The following is a 21,295-nucleotide window of genomic DNA, read 5'->3' as shown; positions in this document are numbered from 1 at the left end:
CTGTACAGAGGAGCTGACACTCTAATGTCCCCCCACAGTCACACACTATTAATATACATTTATATAGCTCTGACATATACCATAGTGCTGTACAGAGAACACTGAGCCAGTGCCATCAGTCTCTGTACAGAGGAGCTGACACTCTAATGTCCCCCCACAGTCACACACTATTATTATATTTTTATATAGTGGAGCGGACAAGCAGGCAGATAATATGGGCAGCAGCAATGGTTGTATCAGTGTTTTCCCTCAGGTTTTGTTGGTGGAAGTATTCTTTTCCATAATTTCCCAGCAGAGGACTATACCCCTACTAAAATATTTGGGGTGTGAATCCACTATAAGGTGCACTAAGGCTGGAAATGTTTTTTCCCACCGATACAAATTCTGAAGATGCAGCAGTCAGTATACATGGGAATGCTGCGTCTGTTATGGCGTCCGTCTTCCAGGTGTTAAGCAGCAGGATGACCCTTAGACAACCCCTGATGGGGGCCCATAGATACAAACTGCCCCAACATGCCCCACTATACAGGGGAGGTTAATAAGGAGCGGTGTGCACACACAGAGCCGGTAATTGCTGCTCTCCACCCTGTACATGTCTTGTATATTAAAAGCGGAGCTGCAGATCTTCCATTAGCAGAGCCCTGTGCTGGGGAATGGGGGGGCTGCGCTGGATAAATTTACTGTCCGCAGAATAACTGGCAGCCTTTCTAATCCTCAGCAATTTATATGCTACAAAGCCTGGCAGAGCCGCAGGCAGGAAATCTCTCTCCGCTCTTCTTAGATCTCCACTTTATAGTTTAACCTTTCCACTCCCGGGTGCCCACAACCCACTGCAGAGATATTAAGGCAAAACCGCTAGAAGCAGCGATGAGAACGCCGCATCAAACCGCCATCCAACCGATGAGCCGGGGGCAGCGGCTAAACCCTGTGCATTTCCAGGGACCGCATACCTCCCATGCAGCGGCTAGCACAGAGCCATGAATGAAGCCAGCCTATACCTGCAATCAGGATTTCAGCAGAATCTCATCCCTGGATTATGGGATACAATGACATTCCGCTCACTCATACAGGTGGAGCCGCCACAAGACGCATTAGAATCAGCGAGGATGCAAAGCACCGACAAAAGACATTTGTGCCATTAAACGCATTTTAAAAGATGCAATTTGAGTTCTTGTCTCTCAGCGTGTTGAGGACTTGCTGAACTTTCTGATTATAATATTAGAACATTACCTCTATCAATGGTTGCAGTGATAATCAATCGATAGATAAAAACGCTGATCATCAAGATTGGGGAATGCCGGGCCGTAATTCAGCCAACCAGCATTCCCAGAGAGCGCAAATTCTGAGCGCAGGAAGCCGCTTTTTCTAAATGTCGCTGAATGTCGATTTGTCCAGCCAATCAATGTCTGGTTGGGGAAAGAAAAGGAAACGAAGTCTGCAGAGACATGTGGGTAACCGGCATTGTGGGGGTCATTGCCGCGTCTCTCATTGGTTCCTAATGCAGTAAAAGCACTCCTGACCCTTCAACAGAATGCGAAGAAGTGGATACACATGCATTGGTCACACATAAGGCTGCATTTTCTGATGAACAGAACCTCATTAAGAACCTTTGGGTTATAAATATGAAAAAGGCTTTGAGGCACATTGACAGTCATATCGGTCGGTCAGTGGCAATAGGCCTGTAACAGTAAGACTGTATCATTGATCTCGGAGGATGAATTGCTTCACAGTGCTACCACTACAGAGGTCAGTGAGAGCTTACTATGAATCAAGTTAGGAAAGTGACAAATAACTAGGCACACGTGTCATGTGTATGTCCCGTGCTCTCCATACATGCAGATCAGAGGTCACACACTCCTATGACGAACACAGAATCTCAAGCAAATGAGAAAAGGAAACCAAAAGCACGTAAAAACACATGGCAGCATTCCCCTTATATACTAAGATGAGCAAAACATGGAAGGAAAACAATTGCCCCATGTAAGTATGGGCTGCCATCCTAGGATTGGGATGGAGAGACGGCTGTGTTCCCGGCTGTACATGGCGGAGTATGGGAGGGAGGTGGTGACAGAAATTGATTGTCTGGCTTTATGCTCTAACGAGTAATCAGATGCCATCGCTCACTGTAATCACTAATCTGCAGCAATTAGTGGCAATTATCATAAATAACAATTCCTTCCTGAGCTGTGCAGGGCCCGGGGAATGCTGAATGTGCGCAATTGGCTGCGAAAGGAGCAACACCGACCCACACTGCCCTCCATCCAGACCTTTCTATCATGGCCCCAGACGGTGCATTGTGACACAGGCAATCCATTATATAGAGCCATATTACAGCTGGGGGGACCACCAATATACAGAGGACTGCGTATTATATTCACCCCCCAATGGTGACCCCAACACATCATTCTATATACAGCCATAATACAGCTGGGGGGGGCCACCAAAATACAGAGGACTGCGTATTATATTCACCCCCCAATGGTGACCCCAACACATCATTCTATATACAGCCATAATACAGCTGGGGGGGCCCACCAATATACAAGAGATTGTGTATTAAATTCACCCCCAAATGGTGACCCCAACACATCATTCTATATAGAGCCATAATACAGCTGGGGGGGGGCACCAATATACAAGAGATTGTGTATTATATTCACCCCTAAATGGTGACCCCAATACATCACTCCATATACAGCCATAATACAGCTGGGGGGGGGCACCAATATACAAGAGACTGTGTATTATATTCACCCCCCCAATGGTGACCCCAACACATCATTCTACATACAGCCATAATACAGATGGGGGGGCCCACCAATATACAAGAGACTGTGTATTATATTCACCCCCCTCCAATGGTGACCCCAACACATCATTCTATATACAGCCATAATACAGCTGGGGGGGGGGCACCAATATACAAGAGATTGTGTATTATATTCACCCCTAAATGGTGACCCCAATACATCACTCCATATACAGCCATAATACACCTGGGGGGGCCACCAAAATACAGAGGACTGCGTATTATATTCACCCCCAAATGGTGACTCCAAAGAAATATTTACTTCCCAGACATAAAAAAGCAGAACAGGGGGGTTGCAGAGTGAGACTCCCCTCCCCCTAGAGATTCCCCCATCATCAGAGATTCCTGTACAAGGAGACCCCCATGGGACACGTTGGGGGTGAATCCATCATCACAATGTATATAATCAGATATAACGAACCCAAAATCATCATAAGGAGGGGGCTGAGGTGACATCACACACATCTGCTGACAACACAGCCGATGTTCCCCGATGTACAACCTGCATGGGGGCCCCAATGACACCAGAACAAGCCAAGGGCCTAATGTTACTTCCGAGCACTGAAGAGTTACCATAAAAATAGAAATCTGTGTTTCCTTGATCTGACTTCATTATAAAAACCTAACTATAATGTACAATTCCACCCAAGTCACCTGGACTCCGCCGCTGGATAATACATCCCCCCCATCCACACACAGATCTGATAACAATTCATACAAATGACATCTTTGTATTTTCCCTCTGGATTCTCTGCATTTAGTTGGTACAATTACAATCTACAAGATATCTGCTGACCAACAACCAATCGCTGTGGAATCACACAGAACCCAGAAGTTGTTTTCGGTCATCTGGATCCTTGGAGCTCCTCCAGCCAATTATCTCACTGACACCAAAGAAACCGGCCAATCGGATCGCTAACATCCCAATTGGCATGTGACCCCCCGATGGCACCAGGCAGGCCAGGAACTGTGAGCGTTGGATGAGATTTGCGATGAAATAAAAGTGGGATTCATTGGCTTGTGAATAGATGATTGTTTGAGTGTAATAAAACCATAACATCAATTAGATCTTCTGTGTCCTTGTTTAATCAACAAACAATGAGCTGAGAGCCAATTACTTGTGTGTTTATGGAAAATAACAATTACTGCCTCTGACTTATACATATTTACAATCCGCCGGCCTACGCAATCCATCATCGCGGGATGTGCAGCGAGACCGGCTCAGTGCTATGAATGTAATGCACCGGAAGGAGGGGGGGATGAGGCAATATACCCCACCCAGAAATACCCTGACACCCTGGCCCACACATATGCTGCAGATCTCTATTTGTTGTGGCCCCATTCCACCACAGCCCCCACGTTTCAGTATCTGCTGTCTGTGTGGAAGGAGTGGTCTCTCTGCAGAGGTCTGACACCCACCCACACTGGCTCCAATCAGCAGATACTAAGACAATGACTGTAAGGATTTAGGTCTGACTTAGTGAAGGGCTTGTCAGACCTCTGCAGAGAGACCACTCTTTCCACACAGGGAGCAAAGGACCATGCTGCAGTATGTGTAGGGGGCCAGGATTTGCTGTTTAGGATGCACTGAGCTGTGCTGCAATGTCTCTGCTGGTACTGAAGGTTCATCATCTCGGGTTTTTCCTCTGCAGCTCATATATAATAATCAGAGTTCTTCGCTGGCTGAAATTTGCTCTATAATGCAAAATCAGAGCACCACTAGGACCGTCTGCATGACCCGAGACCCCGGCATCACCCCCCAAATCCCTGCCTGGGGACCTTTATTTAGTAACACGGTATGAGCAGTAACCCATAGCAACTTGAGTTCAATGTATGTGAGCAGCTCCACTGTACCACATTGCACATCACCATGGGAGCGTACAGATCATGGCTGCAGGGGTGCAAGGCGTGTGTATGCCTAGGATATCTGTATATATCTATGGAGGTTATTGGACGGGTAATATCTGATGAGGGCACCAGGAAAGGTCGCTGGGTGTGAGAAACAAGGGGGCAACCAAAGTCCTGGCAGAGCCCCCCTATGGAGAGAAATGCTGAGCTGGCAGCTTTGTAAGTCACAACTTCTGTTCCTGCTGGAAAGTTTAGGATTTATTTCATGCGATTTATCCCCGCACACAAGCTGCTTCTATACAAATAGGAAGCTGATTACATTTTTATCATTCTAATATAATAAAGCTGGATGTGGTCAGACTGAAATCCTTGTGCTGAGTGACCCCACCCCCAAGGAGGCTGCCTAAGAAGCCCATTGGACACAGGCTGCTGTTATACAGACTTTGACCAATCCCATAGCTGCATCCATCTCTCCTAGACCCACCAGGCCACTGTGATTGGATGCTGACAAAACAGTGAATGAGCACAAACTCTGATTGGTTAATAGTTTGGCAGGAAGCTGCAGCCTATGGACATAAAGCACCTCAGGGGAGGGGTTATTAAAAGCGGAGACAAGCTATGTAAATTAGTATTTCTTATTATATACAAAGTGTACAGATTTGTGTGCGATTTCCCCAAAAGCGAATTTGCACAAACTGACATAAAAGTGATCGTCCGTCACCAAATGAAACCCTGGCGGAGTAATCTGTGCGCCGCTGGCCCTCATTGGGGATCGCTGCACTCCATTTATCCAATATCGATTACGCCGACATATCCGCTGCTTGTCTGGAAATGTTACCCACAAATACAGAGCGCTGATGATTAACAAGCTTGGAGGTTCATTATCCACATGGCCGGTGCTAATCCGTTATCACTAAATAATGATGGCTGCCTCCACTTTACTGCCGCCCGACCAGAGAGACGCGCCGCCATCTGTCCCTGCTCACTAATCTGATTCTTATGTACAATTTCCAATGACAGAAATATTATCGTATTATTCCAGAGCCACGGCCAAATATTTCACTGCCCCATACACATCATTGTCAGTCATCTCCAAGGGTCCCAACATTCAGCCACTCCAAGTGAATGAAAAAATCACTTTCACCTATCTGCTTCTATTTAGGTCTGGTAAATAGCCCACAGGGGACCCCTATTAGTTCCTTCTACTGGGGACCCTATAAAACCTTGTCACGGGGGGCCCCTATTAGCCCCACTCACATGTGACTTCTTCTAGCCCCTCTCACAGGTGACCTTTATTAGCCCCTCCTACAGGGGACCCTATAAACCCTTGTCACAGGGGGCCCCTATTTGCCCTATTAACAGGTAACTTTCATTGGCCTCCCTGTCATCAGTGCCATTGGCTGCCCCAGGTGAATATTCTTGACAGTTTGGGGATGACCTGTGGTTCTCACCTGGCCAGTATAAATGAGACGGTCACTTCCATACTAATCAGAGCACTAAATGATGGCGATCGATGAAGAAATATTGTTCCTTGTGTGACAATGAAGAAGTGACTGCTGTGAGTGGAACTCAAACAGAACTACATATCCCAGCATGCCTTTAGCTGCACATGCCTTGACAGTACACAATGTGTCAGCATGGGAAGGTTTAATCGGGCGGAGTGCTGCCAGGATCTACAGGTGGTGCAGGGTTAAAAGATCTTATAACATCCAATCCGCCTGGCTGTTAATTAAAAGCTGGGATATGAGGCGGCTCAGGCTGGAGGGGGGAGCCAGCTCTGGAGGGATTAGTGTTTGTCTGCACTTTCAGCCAATTACAGATAAGGGGCTTCTGACATTTTGGACTCAAAATCGCCTTCCTGATACCCCCTCAGTGGCTCCAGGTCATAGTGGGCCGCCATTCGGACGGTTTCATCCCAATCTCCATCCAGGAAAGAAATGATCAGATGGAGGATGAACAGAGGAGCACACAGTCAGCTGTGGAAATATCAGAGTATTAGAGGGATCAGGGCCTGCAAACCGAAATATGGAAAGATAAACATGGAACACTGCGCACAGATAAACATCACAAGTCTGCCGAATTCGATATGAGAACAGAAAGGGGGGAGGGGTGCAGGAAGTCTGCTCGCAATGTGCCAATGTCCCCAATTTCCAGCACAGCCAGAAATCAGAAAACGTGTGGCCTGATGATGTCAGGGACACCACACGATAGAGGAAATCTTCAGTCATTATAGTGGGGTGGCCAGAGAGCAGGCGATGATGTCACCCCATGATGTCACCCGATGATGTCACCCGATGATGTCACCCGATGATGTCACACATGTTATTGATAGAGTCCTGTGTAGATCCTTCTTACTCTGAAGTATGACTGCTGTGTCCCTTATTCTACACAAAACATTCCCAGAGTGTGTCCATGGTCCACGTAGGAAAAGGGCCAACAGCCTGCCAATGAACGGCACCACAGGAAGCTACCATACACCCTACAAATATAAACATGTCACCCATAGAGGGGACTCGCCTCCTCCAATATTCTATCACACTTATTTCTTATCCATCGCTTTATTTTCATATATTTGGCAGCAGATACGGTTTTGTAAAGTTCTTGGACATTAGACACATTGGGGGGCACTGAAGGCCGAGGACAGATCAGGACACAATGCACTACAGCTAACCGACAATTCAACAATTTTTTGGGAGCACAAATTAGAAAGCTGTTTCCACCAATACTGAAGAAGGTAAGAAAAAACGTGTTTGGGTTTCAGCAATTTCCTAAGGTTACTTTTGGAGTGACAATATGGATTGTCAGGCGATGAAGAGAAATCTCTCCCTAGCATTAATCATGTGCTGCAAATCCCGGTTATTTTAACACGTAGTAAACTTATATTGTTCTGCCAATGCTCTGCGCTGATGTATGGGAGACATAACCACCAATCTCAGCTCTTCCTCCTTTACGGGTTATTTAACGATCACCTCCCGTCCTGTATGACTCCCCGCCTGATAATGGTGCATTGGCTGCAAGTTCCCAGAATGCTTTGCACGGGGTGATATAAAAAAAATACGATTGATGGTGAAAACATTTTGTTTCATTTTATTTTCTATTATATTTGTTTCCTGTTCAGATTTAATACATTTACTTTTACCTTTTCCTTTCTATACCAGGAAGACTAAAACTACAGAAAAGGGCAATTTCAGGTCCAGACCCAGAGCATGATGGGAATAGTGAGCAGGCCGAGGAGATGACATTGCCTTTGAATTGGCTGGATTTTGGTATTGCTCTTGGTTTCTTCATAGCAATGATCAGACATCAGACAGACGGATTTATTGATGGGGAGCAATCCGCAGCGGGGGGGGGGGGGGGGGGGTTATGGTGTTTTCCTCATCAGTTTAGAAAAAGTTCTCCGGTGTAGGAGGATTCGGCTTTCTGCAATCCAGGAATGAATCCTGATAACACGAAGCCTTAACTTGTATTTCTGACAAAGCAGCTTGACGTCCCTGTGAATTGAATAACAATTGGCCGGGTGGTTGAATTGCTCGCAGAAGGTGGACTCTGTGCGGCGGCCCCTCCACATAGCGCTGACCCCATGACAGCCTAATGGCATTAAACACCCTTCCAATAAAATCAGGCGAGGAGCTCGCCCATCTGCAGTGTGCCCTCTGTCGGTCACCCCTACGTGGATGACAGCTTTCTGGCATTGAGCGCGATAATTGTACCGGCTGTGGTCTGTTCGCAGAAAGACGAAGATCCAATCTGCACTTTAACACGCAGTAATATCTATTGATCTGCGGTGCTGGAAAGTGATTCACCCAGGCTAGAGTCAGCAATCTCTCCTGAACGCCTCAGCCAGCCAAGTTCCCCGGAGAGTTCACGGGGCTTCGGCAATGGCCCTGATGAATGAAGAGGTCGCCTACTAATTTTTCTATGGATTTAGCAATAACCCCGATCGCTGATAATCCCTCTAACCTACAGTGCCCAGCCAATTTCGACCATCGGCTAATCGAATGGCCTGCACTGACTTATACAGTCGGAGCCTCCCCAGTGACAACCTAATGTCTTATACCACAAGTATAAGCAATGCTGCCACGAATCCATTGTGCATTCACCAAAGTGAATCTCCATCCCAGAAAAAAGCTGCAAGGCAGAGAATGTAAGATTAAAACAATGTAACATAATGTCACAGGAAATATTTTCGTCCCATGTCTCTAGACACAAGAAACGTGGCTCCGTCCTGCCATGTCAGAAGTCAGAAATATCATTTCGGGAAGAGGAGGATGAATTTCATCTTCTTACTCCTCTCTGTGTCATAAATCCGACGTTTCCCTATTTCATCTCCATTCTCCAGGCCTGGAAATTATCATATATTGACTCACCGCTAGAAATTAATCTCATGAACCCACAATCAGCAAATGGTGCACATTTTATGACTGGACGTGGAAATCTCACAAATAACACAGGAGATTCAGGAGAGGATGAAGAGGACCTGTCACATGGGGGGAATAGCACAAGTCAGGTCCAGGCACCGCAGATTATTTATAATGGTGGTGCCCAAAATGAATTCAGTGTGGTATCACCACATTTATCTGACAGACTCAGCTGAAATTCAAGCAAGCAACTAAACACACAGAATAAATCAATACATGGCTAAAAATGTGTCTACCCAGTTCTGAGATCTTTACACCTCTGCCACATAGCACAACCCAGTCTGGGAGGGTAGGAGACCCCATCCCACTCTCTCCATTACATACAGTGCCCTATACTTCTCCATTACACATAATGCCCCATACCTCTCCATTACACACAGTGCCCCATACCTCTCCATTACACATAATGCCCCATACCTCTCCCTTACACACAGTGCCCCATACCTCTCCCTTACACACTCTCCATTACACACAGTGCCCCATACCTCTCCATTACACACAGTGCCCCATACCTCTCCATTACACACAGTGCCCCATACCTCTCCATTACACACCTTACACATTGCCATAATTTGTACAATCAGATTGCCCCAGATCACTTGTAGAATGATTGTTATTGGGGTAATAGTAATGTCAGGTGTCTGTAATATTAAGGTAATCACATCATGGGCTCATGATAACAACCACAGGCTACGAAAAGTAACCCATAGCAACCAAATCTGAGTGTATTACGCTGGATTCATGAGATCACAGTGAGTCTATAGATCCCTAGATTTCCCTGGAGATTTGTAAGGAGCTCCATGTGCAGGAATTGTGCAGGGGGAGCAATGAATGGCCATGCTTGGGGTCCATTCATCTGAAAGCGGAGTGCCACCACATACAACTAAAGCTCCGCCCACCAATATGACTTCCCTCTACTCTACAGGCATCATTAATCAGGGCACCGTGGCTGAGATCCAGCAGAAATAACCAATGTCATTACCAATATTTATCCAGAAATCATTTGCAGCATTGCAAACTGAAATCTGCACCAAGCTGCTCAGCAGAAGGGATTATTGGAAGATCATAGGCTGCAAACATCGCATTTCTTTACCGCAATAAAACACAGCGACAAGAAGATCAAAGAGGACCTGTCATACAATGTACAAATCATAAAATCCAAGAGATGATAGTCTCATATTTCAGATAAACTCCACCTTTTACTATTAAAGAGCCTCTCTGACCTCCAGTCTGTGTCTAGGCTGGGGTGATGTCATCAGTCTGCTGCAGGCAGGGGTGAGCATTTCCTCCATCTCCTCCCCTCCAAAGATAGCTGATTCAGCCACCGGCGGGCACAGGCTCTGTCCATGGTGCTGAACCTTCGGAATCCCCAAATCTGACGCTGGAGACAGAAATCATAGAACACGCATGTGTAGATTTACACGGGGGGGGGGGGCAGTAAAGAGGACCTGTCTGTAACTTCACAAGTCTATGCACATCAATCCCTGACACCACAACACCCAGCAACATTATTTGGAATCTCCAACTTATTACTATCTGAGTTTATTCTTCAGTTAGTGACTCTGCTTAGGTTGAGATTTCATCAGTCTGCTGCAGGCAGGAGGAAGCATTCCTCAGTCTCCTCAGATTGTGAGAGGCTCCAGCTGGGGCTGATCTGTGTCAGACATTTTTGATCAGGAACTGCACTGCACGTTGATCCCAGATGATGCCTGAACAAAGATGGCGCTGTCCTATGCTGAGAAAAGCAGGGAAAGTCATGTGATCTTTATCACAATTCATCCATTGGTTGGCTTGGTGGTCACTGGGATTGATGTGGCTTCTCCCTCACCATGGTAACGCCTGTCCTCCAGCATCGTATCCCCTGACAACGTGTCTTCCAGTCTCCAGAGCAGATTGGTTGTCCGCCTCCTCCATGGCTGATATTTCTGGAGGTGGATTGGGGGGTCCCCGGTATGGCTGACTGGATGAACCCTAACATTGCCTTCATTGTTATTACTTGCAGCAGACTGGTAAATCCTTCAACCTGGTCCTCCCACTGGCCTCCTCCATCTATAAGGGGGTTACCCAGTCTGTGGGTTGGATTGGTGGACATCGCCCCGATTCTGACTGCTTGGGGTGAAACATGCCAGGAGAGAAGCACAGCTCACCTCAGGTGGACACACTGTACATTGGCAGCAATTCTGCCTGTTAAATAAAGTTGATTGAACAATTTAAAAAGAAAAGTCTCTATGAGGAGATGGGTGATAAATCTCAGTTGGCTGATGGAGCAGGATGTGATGTCACAGTGTAACAGGAAGTGGGTGGGGCAAACACTGAGGTAGGTGGGATCCAGGAAAACTCACCATCAGTTTTATCAAAAAACAAAAAGGTTTGTGGAGTCTTCTGTGATATAACTGCCCTGGGGTGTGCTGGGATTATTATAGGGTGAGTGGGGCGTGCTGGGATTACTATAGGGTGACTGGGGAGTGCTGGTATTACTATAGGGTGACTGGGGAGTGCTGGGATTATTATAGGGTGAATGGGGAGTGCTGGGATTATTATAGGGTGAGTGGGGAGTGCTGGGATTATTATAGGGTGAGTGGGGAGTGCTGGAATTATTATAGGGTGAGTGGGGAGTGCTGGGATTATTATAGGGTGAGTGGGGAGTGCTGGGATTATTATAGGGTGACTGGGGTTTTTATACAGTGACTGGGGCGTGCTGGGATTATTATAGGGCGACTTGGGCATGCTGGGAATATTATAGGGTGAGTGGGGGGTGCTGGGATTACTATAGGGTGACGTTGGGCGTGCTGGGATTACTATAGGGTGACGTTGGGCGTGCTGGGATTACTATAGGGTGACGTGGGGCGTGCTGGGGTCATTATAGGGTGACGTGGGGCGTGCTGGGGTTAGTATAGCAGGCAGGCCTGATCTGGGTGATAGGTTTGTGGGTGCGGGTCTGTGAATTGAGGCCCAGATAAGTCACTACTTCCTGCTAAATAATGCTCCGTGAAGAAGTCCCTGGACAATTACCAAAACACATGGATTACCAACACCTTTAAGAAATATCTTTGCTAGAAATGCCAAAATGTAAAAACTGCCCTGGCCCATGTTGAAAATACAATCCTACTTTGAATAGACTGCATTGCCCTAGTGGGGGCGCTGTGGAGGCTTTTCTTGCTGTAATTACATCTAATCATCATCATGGTAGGATATGGCTTGTTTTTGATAATTCCATGCTAGCTGCTCGTCTGGTTACTGAATCCTGTTATGCCTCGGCTTAGAGATGGCAAATAGGATTATGGCTTAACGCGGCACAAGGCAGAAAATTAAAGAAAGGCTTGCCAAGGCTTAATCTGTGAGGAGCGCGGCACACGACAAGTTAATGTCACTCGGAGGAAAACTGCTGATAGAGGACTGGATTATCCGCATGTCTCTGAGAGACAAACCAAATGGCCCAGCACTGTCATAGAGAGATTGTGTACTGGGAAAAGCTGGCATCGCCATGAACTGGGGTATGAGGAGGACAGATTTGTCACATGACGCAGAACAATGCATGGTATACGAAGAATTCACATCCAAAGGGAACTCTGCCCCAAAAGATGCCAAACAGCAGGTGTGGCCATGGCATTGTGCCCATAATAATGCAGTATAACATTTGTTTCAACAGCAATATCCCGTAACGGGTGCGCCCATAGTAATGTCCTGTAATGGGTGCGCCCATAGTGATGTCCCGTAACAGGTGCGCCGACTGTGTTGTTCCGTAACAGGTGCGCCCACTGTGTTGTCCCGTAACGGGTGCGCCCACTGTGTTGTCCCGTAACAGGTGCGCCCACTGTGTTGTCCCGTAACGGGTGCGCCCACTGTGTTGTCACTGTGTTGTCCCGTAACGGGTGCGCCCACTGTGTTGTCCCGTAACAGGTGCGCCCACTGTGTTGTCCCGTAACGGGTGCGCCCACTGTGTTGTTCCGTAACAGGTGCGCCCACAGTGATGTTCCATAACAGGCTAGCCTATAGTAATATCCTATAGCAGGTGTACCTGAGGTTTGGCATTTCTGCCCTCCTAAAGTAAATTAACCCTATTAGTCCATCTCTGCAGCTCTGACAAGCTGTCCTGTGTCCCATTCCGAGGTCGTACGGGATTTTAGTGAATAGATTTCCATCATTATTCTCCGGTCACAAATGGAAGACATTTAAAGAAGTGAAATTTGGGCTGAAATGGGCGCAGTAAAGTTCCTTTCCAAAGGGCTGCAGGAGACAGTTGTCGGCAGATATCTCTCCAGACCCCGGTGACCCATGGACAGATCCTGACATTCAGCCAATGCTATGGGTGATGGGCATAGTATGTGGTCAGGAAGCAAAGAGGGAGCCATGTTTAATAATTTACAATAGAACATGTACAAGACTTGCAGCCAAACCGACCCCGGGAATTATATGAATATTTTATTTCCATCTACAGAGACTCTTTGATCCAACATCTGTTTATTTACTCCCCATTGGCTGTTCTGCAGTTCAGCAACTTTAAATCACTGGGGGGACGCAATGATAGAGAAGCAATATTTATCAAGAAGTGGAGAGCGCCCATATGCTACCCCCAGAGGCCGCAGTGGGCCGATTGTATGTGCAGGACGGAGCGGCCAGGAAACCTTCATAAATCACACTCATCCCTTTCACAGCTCCTTAGCAGGCAGTAAATATGGCAGCGGCCTTCCTGGTGCAGCTTGTAAAAGGTAAATTCCCTTGTAAAGTTCCTTTAATGGCAGCCCATTATCTGTTTCTTCTGATCTCTGCGTAATAAAACCCAGCGCCAGTTGTTGCGTCCTGCGATGTGTGATAAGGAAAAGTATTTGTTTTCCGTCACATACGCCATGAAGGTCTTTCAGTGACATTTGCACTTTTACATTTATTTATTTTACATTTATTATCACTATCATTCCAAAAAATTAAATGCATATTAGTGACAAGCGGGGCGTTCCAAAATAAAAGCATCCAGAATATCACATAATATTCTAGGTAATATATAAATGGAGATTTAGGATGTAGTCTGTCAGCACAGCAGATTTTGTGATTTCACATCTGTGCTTAATTGCTAACAGTTTTATTTCCTGTTGCCAGTCCTTGACGAGGGATCCTGCCAGTAAAAACAGGGTAATAACAGTGTCATCACCCCGTGGATAGGAAATTAAAATCCACCAACAGATAATATTTTATAAACAGATACCGCAGGAGGTTTTGTTCTTTTGAAAAAATGTTTAAAAATAAAGTCTGACTTTTTTGGAGACCGAGGGAATGCTTCCTCCTGCATGCAGCAAACTAATGACGTCATCTCAGCCTAGAAAAAGTCACTGACTGAACACCAAATTTTCTGAAATATGATACTGTCACTATATCACAGTAATTTATTCCCGGAGACATATAAAGTTACTGACAAATCTGTATGTGAGACCTTAAAAAAAGGGAGAATGAAGAAGTGGAAGGAATTTGGTCTGGAGTCGGAATGTCCTACAATAAGGAATTATGGGTAAGCAACTGGACGTCGGGAATGGTGGGACAATTTGCTGCAGCATTTGCTTGTCAGAGATAAAGTAGGGAAGAGTAATTTTTCCTGCTTCTACCAGACATAAATCCTGCCACCCCCTATGGGTATAAGAGGGAGCCTGGCACTGGGACTGGGGTGTCAATGTGATTGGAAGACACAATCCGGAAGGATTAGTATTCCACCTTCCATGTCATTCCCTGGACTCAGACAAACTTGTTTTCCCAGCCGGCCTCAGATTTTCCTGCGAGCCAAGCAATCAGCACTTGATTACCGTCAGTCAAGAATCAGCCACTTTGCATCAAACACAAAGCTGAAGTATGAACAGCAGAGCTGCTGAAATAAATACGTGGGGTGTGCCGTCATTTTTTAACTCTTTCAGGACTACAGGGCAGGAAAGTAAGGAAAGCTGTACATTAGACCTGAAATCTATAGAGACATTTTGAGGTTGACTGCAGCATTCTATTGCAGGCTCTTCCTTGCTCCCAACCACCCCTATTCAACTGAATGGGAACAGTTGGGACCCATTGTTTTGCACACGTTAGCATGCAGCTTCCGCTGTGGTTGCGGTTGATTGCAGTGCAGTTACTGAAGGCGACACTTCCTGCACACAACTGCATGACGATCTAAGAGGTCATAGGGATCTTTGTTTCCTCATATCTACTTAAACAATTCCAATTCTCTTCACTCATAGAATGCCATTGTCTAATACCAAACCGACAACCTGGTCATACATGGAACCACTGGGAATTATTGTGTGTCTTGGGGTTTCTGCATGACCATCTATATTATACACGGCTGTTATAGAATATGGCACTGAGCTCCCACCACTGAGCTCCCACCAATGAGCTCCCACCAATGAGCTTCCACCAATGAGCTCCCACCACTGAAGGGATCTGACTTCATCAGACTTTATAGTTTCACCAGTTCTCCACCAATGGGATGATTTGCAGATTTACATGCGTCTACTATGAATTAAATTCTTTGTCACTCAAAAGGTTCAATCACAAAGCATTCTGGGAAGATGAGCGCTTGTAAAGTGTTTCCTATCCAGACAGAGCGCTTGGTGGGAGTGTAAAGCTGAGGAACTTTTAAATAATAAAACTCCATCCACAGATAAATAATAATGACACCGTTCTGCCGCTAATGAGAGCCGTAATGTGGCTTTCTGCATAAACAGTGTCATTAATGGGGACGTTATCTGTATTTGGGGGAAACGATGACATCTGTGTACAATGCAGCATCCGCCTTCTGCGGCAGAGGAGTGTGACGGCTTGGTGGGGGGACGCAGAGCAGACGGGGAATATCTGCTCCCGTATCGCAGGCAAGATCCAGCCTCATGCAGCTGTTACTGAGCACTAAAAGACACACCGACAGGTTTTCACACCAAATTACTGTCTAGCGTGCTGCTGACCCAGCTTTTCCCATTCTCAATCACTGCCCTGGGATTGCGTCCACCGTCTGCACATTCACAGAGCAGAGAAGCGCAAAGCATGAACTGTGCGCGGCTCAGGGACAACATTACAGCATCGTATAAGGAATGTCCCAAATACAACAATTCTGCCGTGCTCCTAGGAAAACTAACAATAGTTTGTCTGCCTGTTGAATAGTAATAAAGTACAATACAGTGTAGAGTTCTGTATCCCAGGGAGTGTTATGTATAGCACAGCATGAATAGTACAGCAGTCTGAGGAATGGAGTGTATAGGACAGTACACATCATTTAGCAGTGTGTAGAAAATAATGCAGTGTACATATTACAACAGCCTGCAAAATGTTTGTATAGCACAGTGAACCTGGTGCACAAGTCTACAAAAAGTATAACACGGTGTGAATCATGCAGGGGTTTAGGAAATGTCTGGGGAATATAATGTTAAGCACAATGCACATCATTCAGCAGTCAAAGAATGTCATTTAGAGAACAGTATATACCACAGCGGTCTGTGCAATGCAATGTCTACATGGCACAATACTCAGAGAATTGCAATGTTTAGCACAAAGCACATAGTTTGTGGCACAATAGTACAATTGTCTTCAGTGGGGGAGTGCACCATTGCAGGTTAGATCAGAAAGAGTATATTAGGAATGCAGGAAGTCTGGCTGTAATACAAGGTGAAATAATATGTACATCTATAGAGGACTGATCTTCCCAACGCACTGTGCTGCCATGGAGCCCATGGTTCTGTACCCGCTAGAAGGTGCCAACTTAAACATTATCCCAGATAAGGCTCTGGCGGGAGGCAGCAAACCTGATAATAGCATATGTAACACTATAATGGAAGGGAGGCCGACTCTTCATAATAACAAAACGCTCACGCAAACATCAATTTTCAAACACCACAATTTTCTCTAATAGAATTTTCTGATGCACAAAATAATTAATGATTGAAAATAATGTATGAGTATGATATGCTGAAAGAACACACAGCACCTTTTTAAAAAAATACATATCCATTACAGGTCACAGAATTGGAGCAATGTCCGGTCTGACCAGAACCACAGTAATCAAACTGAATATGTCCAGCGGACAGATGCAGAACAAAGATGGTGCCGGTAAGTCTGATGGTACCCTCTATATCCGTCTTAGGGTTCCTTCAGAAGTTTTTAGGGGTTCCTAAAGTTGTGAATGACTATGTAAAGCATTACATATTATGTCAGCGCTATATAATCATTAAATAACAATAATAGTGAGTAGCGGCTGAATAATTTACAGCCTAACACTGTCCAGCACCAGGGATGAGCATCAAGTATTCCGCTTGGTCAAACAGACCAATTTTTTGGTCCTTGATTAGATGTGGAATGATCAGACGCGTGGGTAAATAATAAATGAATGTACATAACCCTATTGTGAGTAATTTTCAGGAAAATCAGATGATTCTATGGTTTACCCTGTCCCCAACCCCAAGGATCAGGTCAGAATATACTACAGCAACTAAACACAACAACTAGGGGCTGTTATAGATTATTACAGATTTGTCTCTTTTCACATAGGAGTAGTTTCCCTGGAAGTATAGAAACTCATTTCCATTTGTCTTTGCTCCATTTTCTACAGATTCATGAGCAATGAAGTGTTTTATCATGTAACAAACAATCCACAGATCTACACACAGCCGCTTGTGCAATGCAGAATGCTGAAACTCTTTCCATAGACTGATATGTGGGAATAACCATTTGTAATCATTAGATTAATTTTGATGTATTACATGCTGAACAGAGCTGAGGTGATTTGGGTTGCAATGCTCCAATGTTCAGACCTCTAGAGTGACATTTTAGAAATAAATATTTTCTGTCTGTACAATAGATTGGGTGTCTCTGCCTGCCCTAAATATGGGGGCCACACGCAGCTTCTTTCTGTATGAGTTTACCACCCGCTGTTCTTAGTATGTTTGCTGCGTGCCTCTAATATATGCTTTTAGAAGTGATTGTTGGGGGCCATTCTGGAAGGACAGGAATTCCCTCTCTGCAGACGGTGGGTAGAAATTCTTCAGAGCCCGAGAAGCCCTCTGCAGAGATCACCTGTTACATGGAACAGTACATGGGCTGGGAACATTGTGCAGATACATTTATGTTAAATGATGTGGTGTCTAGTGATGACAAGATATGTTTTTAAAACAAACCTAGAAAAGACTGCTTCTGGTGCCTAGGTACATGCCCATTGGTAATGCCATCCTGGGATCTGGAAGCCATGACACAGACAAGTTTAGCTGTCCAATAGTCTTTGGTCAGAAGAGGTCATTCCTGCTGCTGCCTGGAATTCTAAGATCAATGAAGGCTTTTGAATATTTGCCCAATAATTACACATCAGTGATAACAACATAATGTAAGTAAAAAGCTGTGTACTTAGCCAACCCTTAAAACTAATACTCAGTGATAATGATCTGATAGAGATCAGTGCAGCGTACCCAGGAGTCCTAGGATCGGGTCTCCAGGAATAGGAAACAAAGGGGCACGTTTACTTTTAAAGCAGTGTGTGGACTGGAAGAACCAAATGAAAAAAACTCTGTATGGAGTCTTTTCAGCTATCGTGGATAGATCCATTAAGGCCTTTATATGACCAGCTATGGCAGGAAGATGCTGACACCAGCCAATTATCTACAGCCGGAGGTCAGACTTAGGAAACAAACGTTGGAGAACAATCACTTATATATCAACAGATGACAGCTGACTAATGTACGCTGGACAGATCAGAGCTCTTAGCAATGTAAGAGCCGCAATGAACGCCAACGGCCGTAAAATATTTAATAAGGTAAATGTAGCATTGAAAAGATTCATAAATGCTTAAGTAATATGAACACGTTTCCTAATAATGCTTGATGGATCTGTGTAAAAGAAATGTGAGCAGCGCCGGCAATGGGACACTTAATCTTGGTGTCACCAGCGTGAATCTATGTTTTGAGGACAGAACAATGTAGAGCTCTGACAAGTCTTATCAGGATCATGATACCAAGATCCAGGAACATTGAAGGCACTCCCGAGACAGGAGAGGCCTTGTCAGCAAATCTGCAGATATGCTACACAGGAAGCAGTACTGGAAACCAAAATTTACAACCAATGTGTCATCTGACTTCAGTCCATGCAGGAGAGAGCGGAGACTGATACCTAAAAGTGAAATGTGTCCTTCCTGTATAATTCACATCAATTTGCCAGGGGAAAGGCCAGCATCATCATATCCCATAATCCTCTCATAATGCATGTCCTTTGCATGAACCCAAATCCAATTCAGTGTTATACCTTATCACATGATCTGTGATAGTTGACTTCTTCCAGAATGTGTAACCATATGGATCATAGAAGCACAGCATTTACATCTAAAATAGTCTACTGATGGCTTGTATAAAGATGCGCATGAGACACTAAGAGGGGAACCAAAAAGGCACTTGGGAAGTGTTATTTGACCAGTATCTTCCAACCATTCCTGTAGGGTTGGTGGTGACACCAGAAGGCAGGCAATGGCTTCCATTTCTGTTGGGTGTCACCGGACCACAGGGCTAAGTTGCTGACCACAGCCAGACCTCAGATATTGAGATTTGGGAGGTGGCAGGACCAAGCTGACAACAAAATATGCGGGGACATAGGTGATAAAGGTCTCAAATAGTAATGACATCACTATTGTTGTCTGTGATTTGTCTCAATATTTGGTATGTCTATGAATCTCAATCCTATCACTCATCAGTCATCTTCCCCATGAACTCAAATTTCATCCGCCTCCACTCTCTCTCCTTTTCCCTTCAGTAATCTTAGAAATATTTACACTGCAAATTATTTTTTTACAAAGAGGCTAAAAATAGCTTAATTTGTAAATTTTCTAATTCTGTAACCAGCTGAGCAATGAAAGCGGCAATGATTGTAGAGACGTGAGCAGAGAAATAAAATTGTCATTAGATTCCAACAGTGGCCTAAAGTTTAACAACCTCATAAAAATCTCAGACAGATTTCTCCATTCCTACAAATAGCAGAACGACAAGGATGAGTCGGAGGAACAAAGCACCAATAACACCTGGAAACACATTAGGTCAGGTGTGGTCACCTAGGGAAAAAAAGGGAATTTACTGCAAAAACACTAAAACATTTTATTCACAATGTTCAGCTTTCTCCCCTGAGTTTTTTTTTTATCATTTGTGAAGTAAATTGCAGTGTTGTTTATACCACACAACTGCATATGTCAGTGTAGATGTATTACAGTAACAATATTAGTGTGACTGATGCCACATGCTTTGTATACCCTATAAAATGAATATATATACTTGTATATAGGATGACATTGGTCCTCCCTGATGGTGAGTTTATCTGAAGTGCTCTGAATATGACAGGATTTTCTTCAAGCCACATGATGTACATATTCAGGCCAGGCCAGGGTATTTGTCCTTCTACCTAAATGCCAATTATGTGAATTGCCAATGTACAACGCTAACTACAACTTTGCTGGCATGAGACAAAGGCAGCGAGGTTTGTGTGGAGTTAATTCTCTAATTTTAGCTTTTGGTTCCTTTGTGTTCAGATCTCCAGGAAGAAAGAAATTAAAATCATACAAATGCCTCTCGAGTCTGACCAGAGCGGAAAGACTCTGCACTACAATAATTGAGGATGATTTTCCAGTAATCAGGTGGAAGAATACACAGAGCCCATTACACTGCGAACAAGATGGTCTAAGGTGTCATTTCAGTAAACAGAAATTAGATGGAAAAAAAATCAGCAACAACAATACTGTCAGATGGCAGACAACATGAACTGAAAACGTGGGAAGAGCGAAGTGTCTCCACCAGGCCCACTAACTGCACATAGAAAAGAGAGGAGACAAGTACTGTTGTGCCAGCACAAAAAGAAAGGTGATAAGCACCGCCACTGACCCAACAACTGAGATAAAGAAGATAGGCACTGCCACTGACCAAACAACTGAGAGGAAAGAGATGGGCACCGCCACCGACCCAACAACTGAGAGGAAAGTGATGAGCACTGCCACCGACCCAACAACCGGGAGGAAAGAGATGAGCACCACCACTGACCCAACAACTGAGAGGAAAGAGATGGGCACCGCCACCGACCCAACAACTGAGAGGAAAGAGATGAGCACTGCCACCGACCCAACAACCGGGAGGAAAGAGATGAGCACTGCCACTGACCCAACAACTGAGAGGAAAGAGATGAGCACTGCCACTGACCCAACAACTGAGAGGAAAGAGATGAGCACTGCCACTGACCCAACAAC

General features: G+C 45.1%; 1 protein-coding gene and 1 long non-coding RNA gene across 3 annotated transcripts in view; one reads left to right on the top strand and one right to left on the bottom strand.

Annotated features, from left to right (window-relative positions):
• Window positions 1-21,295, bottom strand: part of LOC140341477 (neurotrimin-like) — a 261,202-nt gene that overhangs the window by 195,611 nt on the left and 44,296 nt on the right. The window contains exon 1 of one of the 2 annotated variants that reach the window (XM_072427285.1): window positions 10,299-10,443. The exons of the other annotated variant lie outside the window; for it this stretch is intronic. The gene's annotated coding sequence lies outside the window, so the exon portion shown is untranslated. Of the gene's footprint in view, window positions 1-10,298; window positions 10,444-21,295 lie in introns of those variants that run through there. 2 annotated transcript variants of the gene reach the window in all.
• The window catches only part of LOC140341479 (uncharacterized), a 53,181-nt gene continuing 48,991 nt past the window's right edge, over window positions 17,106-21,295 (top strand). Inside the window, exon 1 of the long non-coding RNA XR_011922888.1 lies at window positions 17,106-17,142. This is a non-coding gene — a long non-coding RNA (uncharacterized lncRNA). The remainder of the gene's footprint in view (window positions 17,143-21,295) is intronic.

The sequence above is a fragment of the Pyxicephalus adspersus genome, chromosome 11, assembly GCF_032062135.1.
Source record: "Pyxicephalus adspersus chromosome 11, UCB_Pads_2.0, whole genome shotgun sequence".
In the NCBI taxonomy this organism is placed as follows: domain Eukaryota; kingdom Metazoa; phylum Chordata; class Amphibia; order Anura; family Pyxicephalidae; genus Pyxicephalus; species Pyxicephalus adspersus.
The sequence above is the reverse complement of the archived record's forward strand: the minus strand, read 5'-3'. Positions and strand labels throughout refer to the sequence as shown.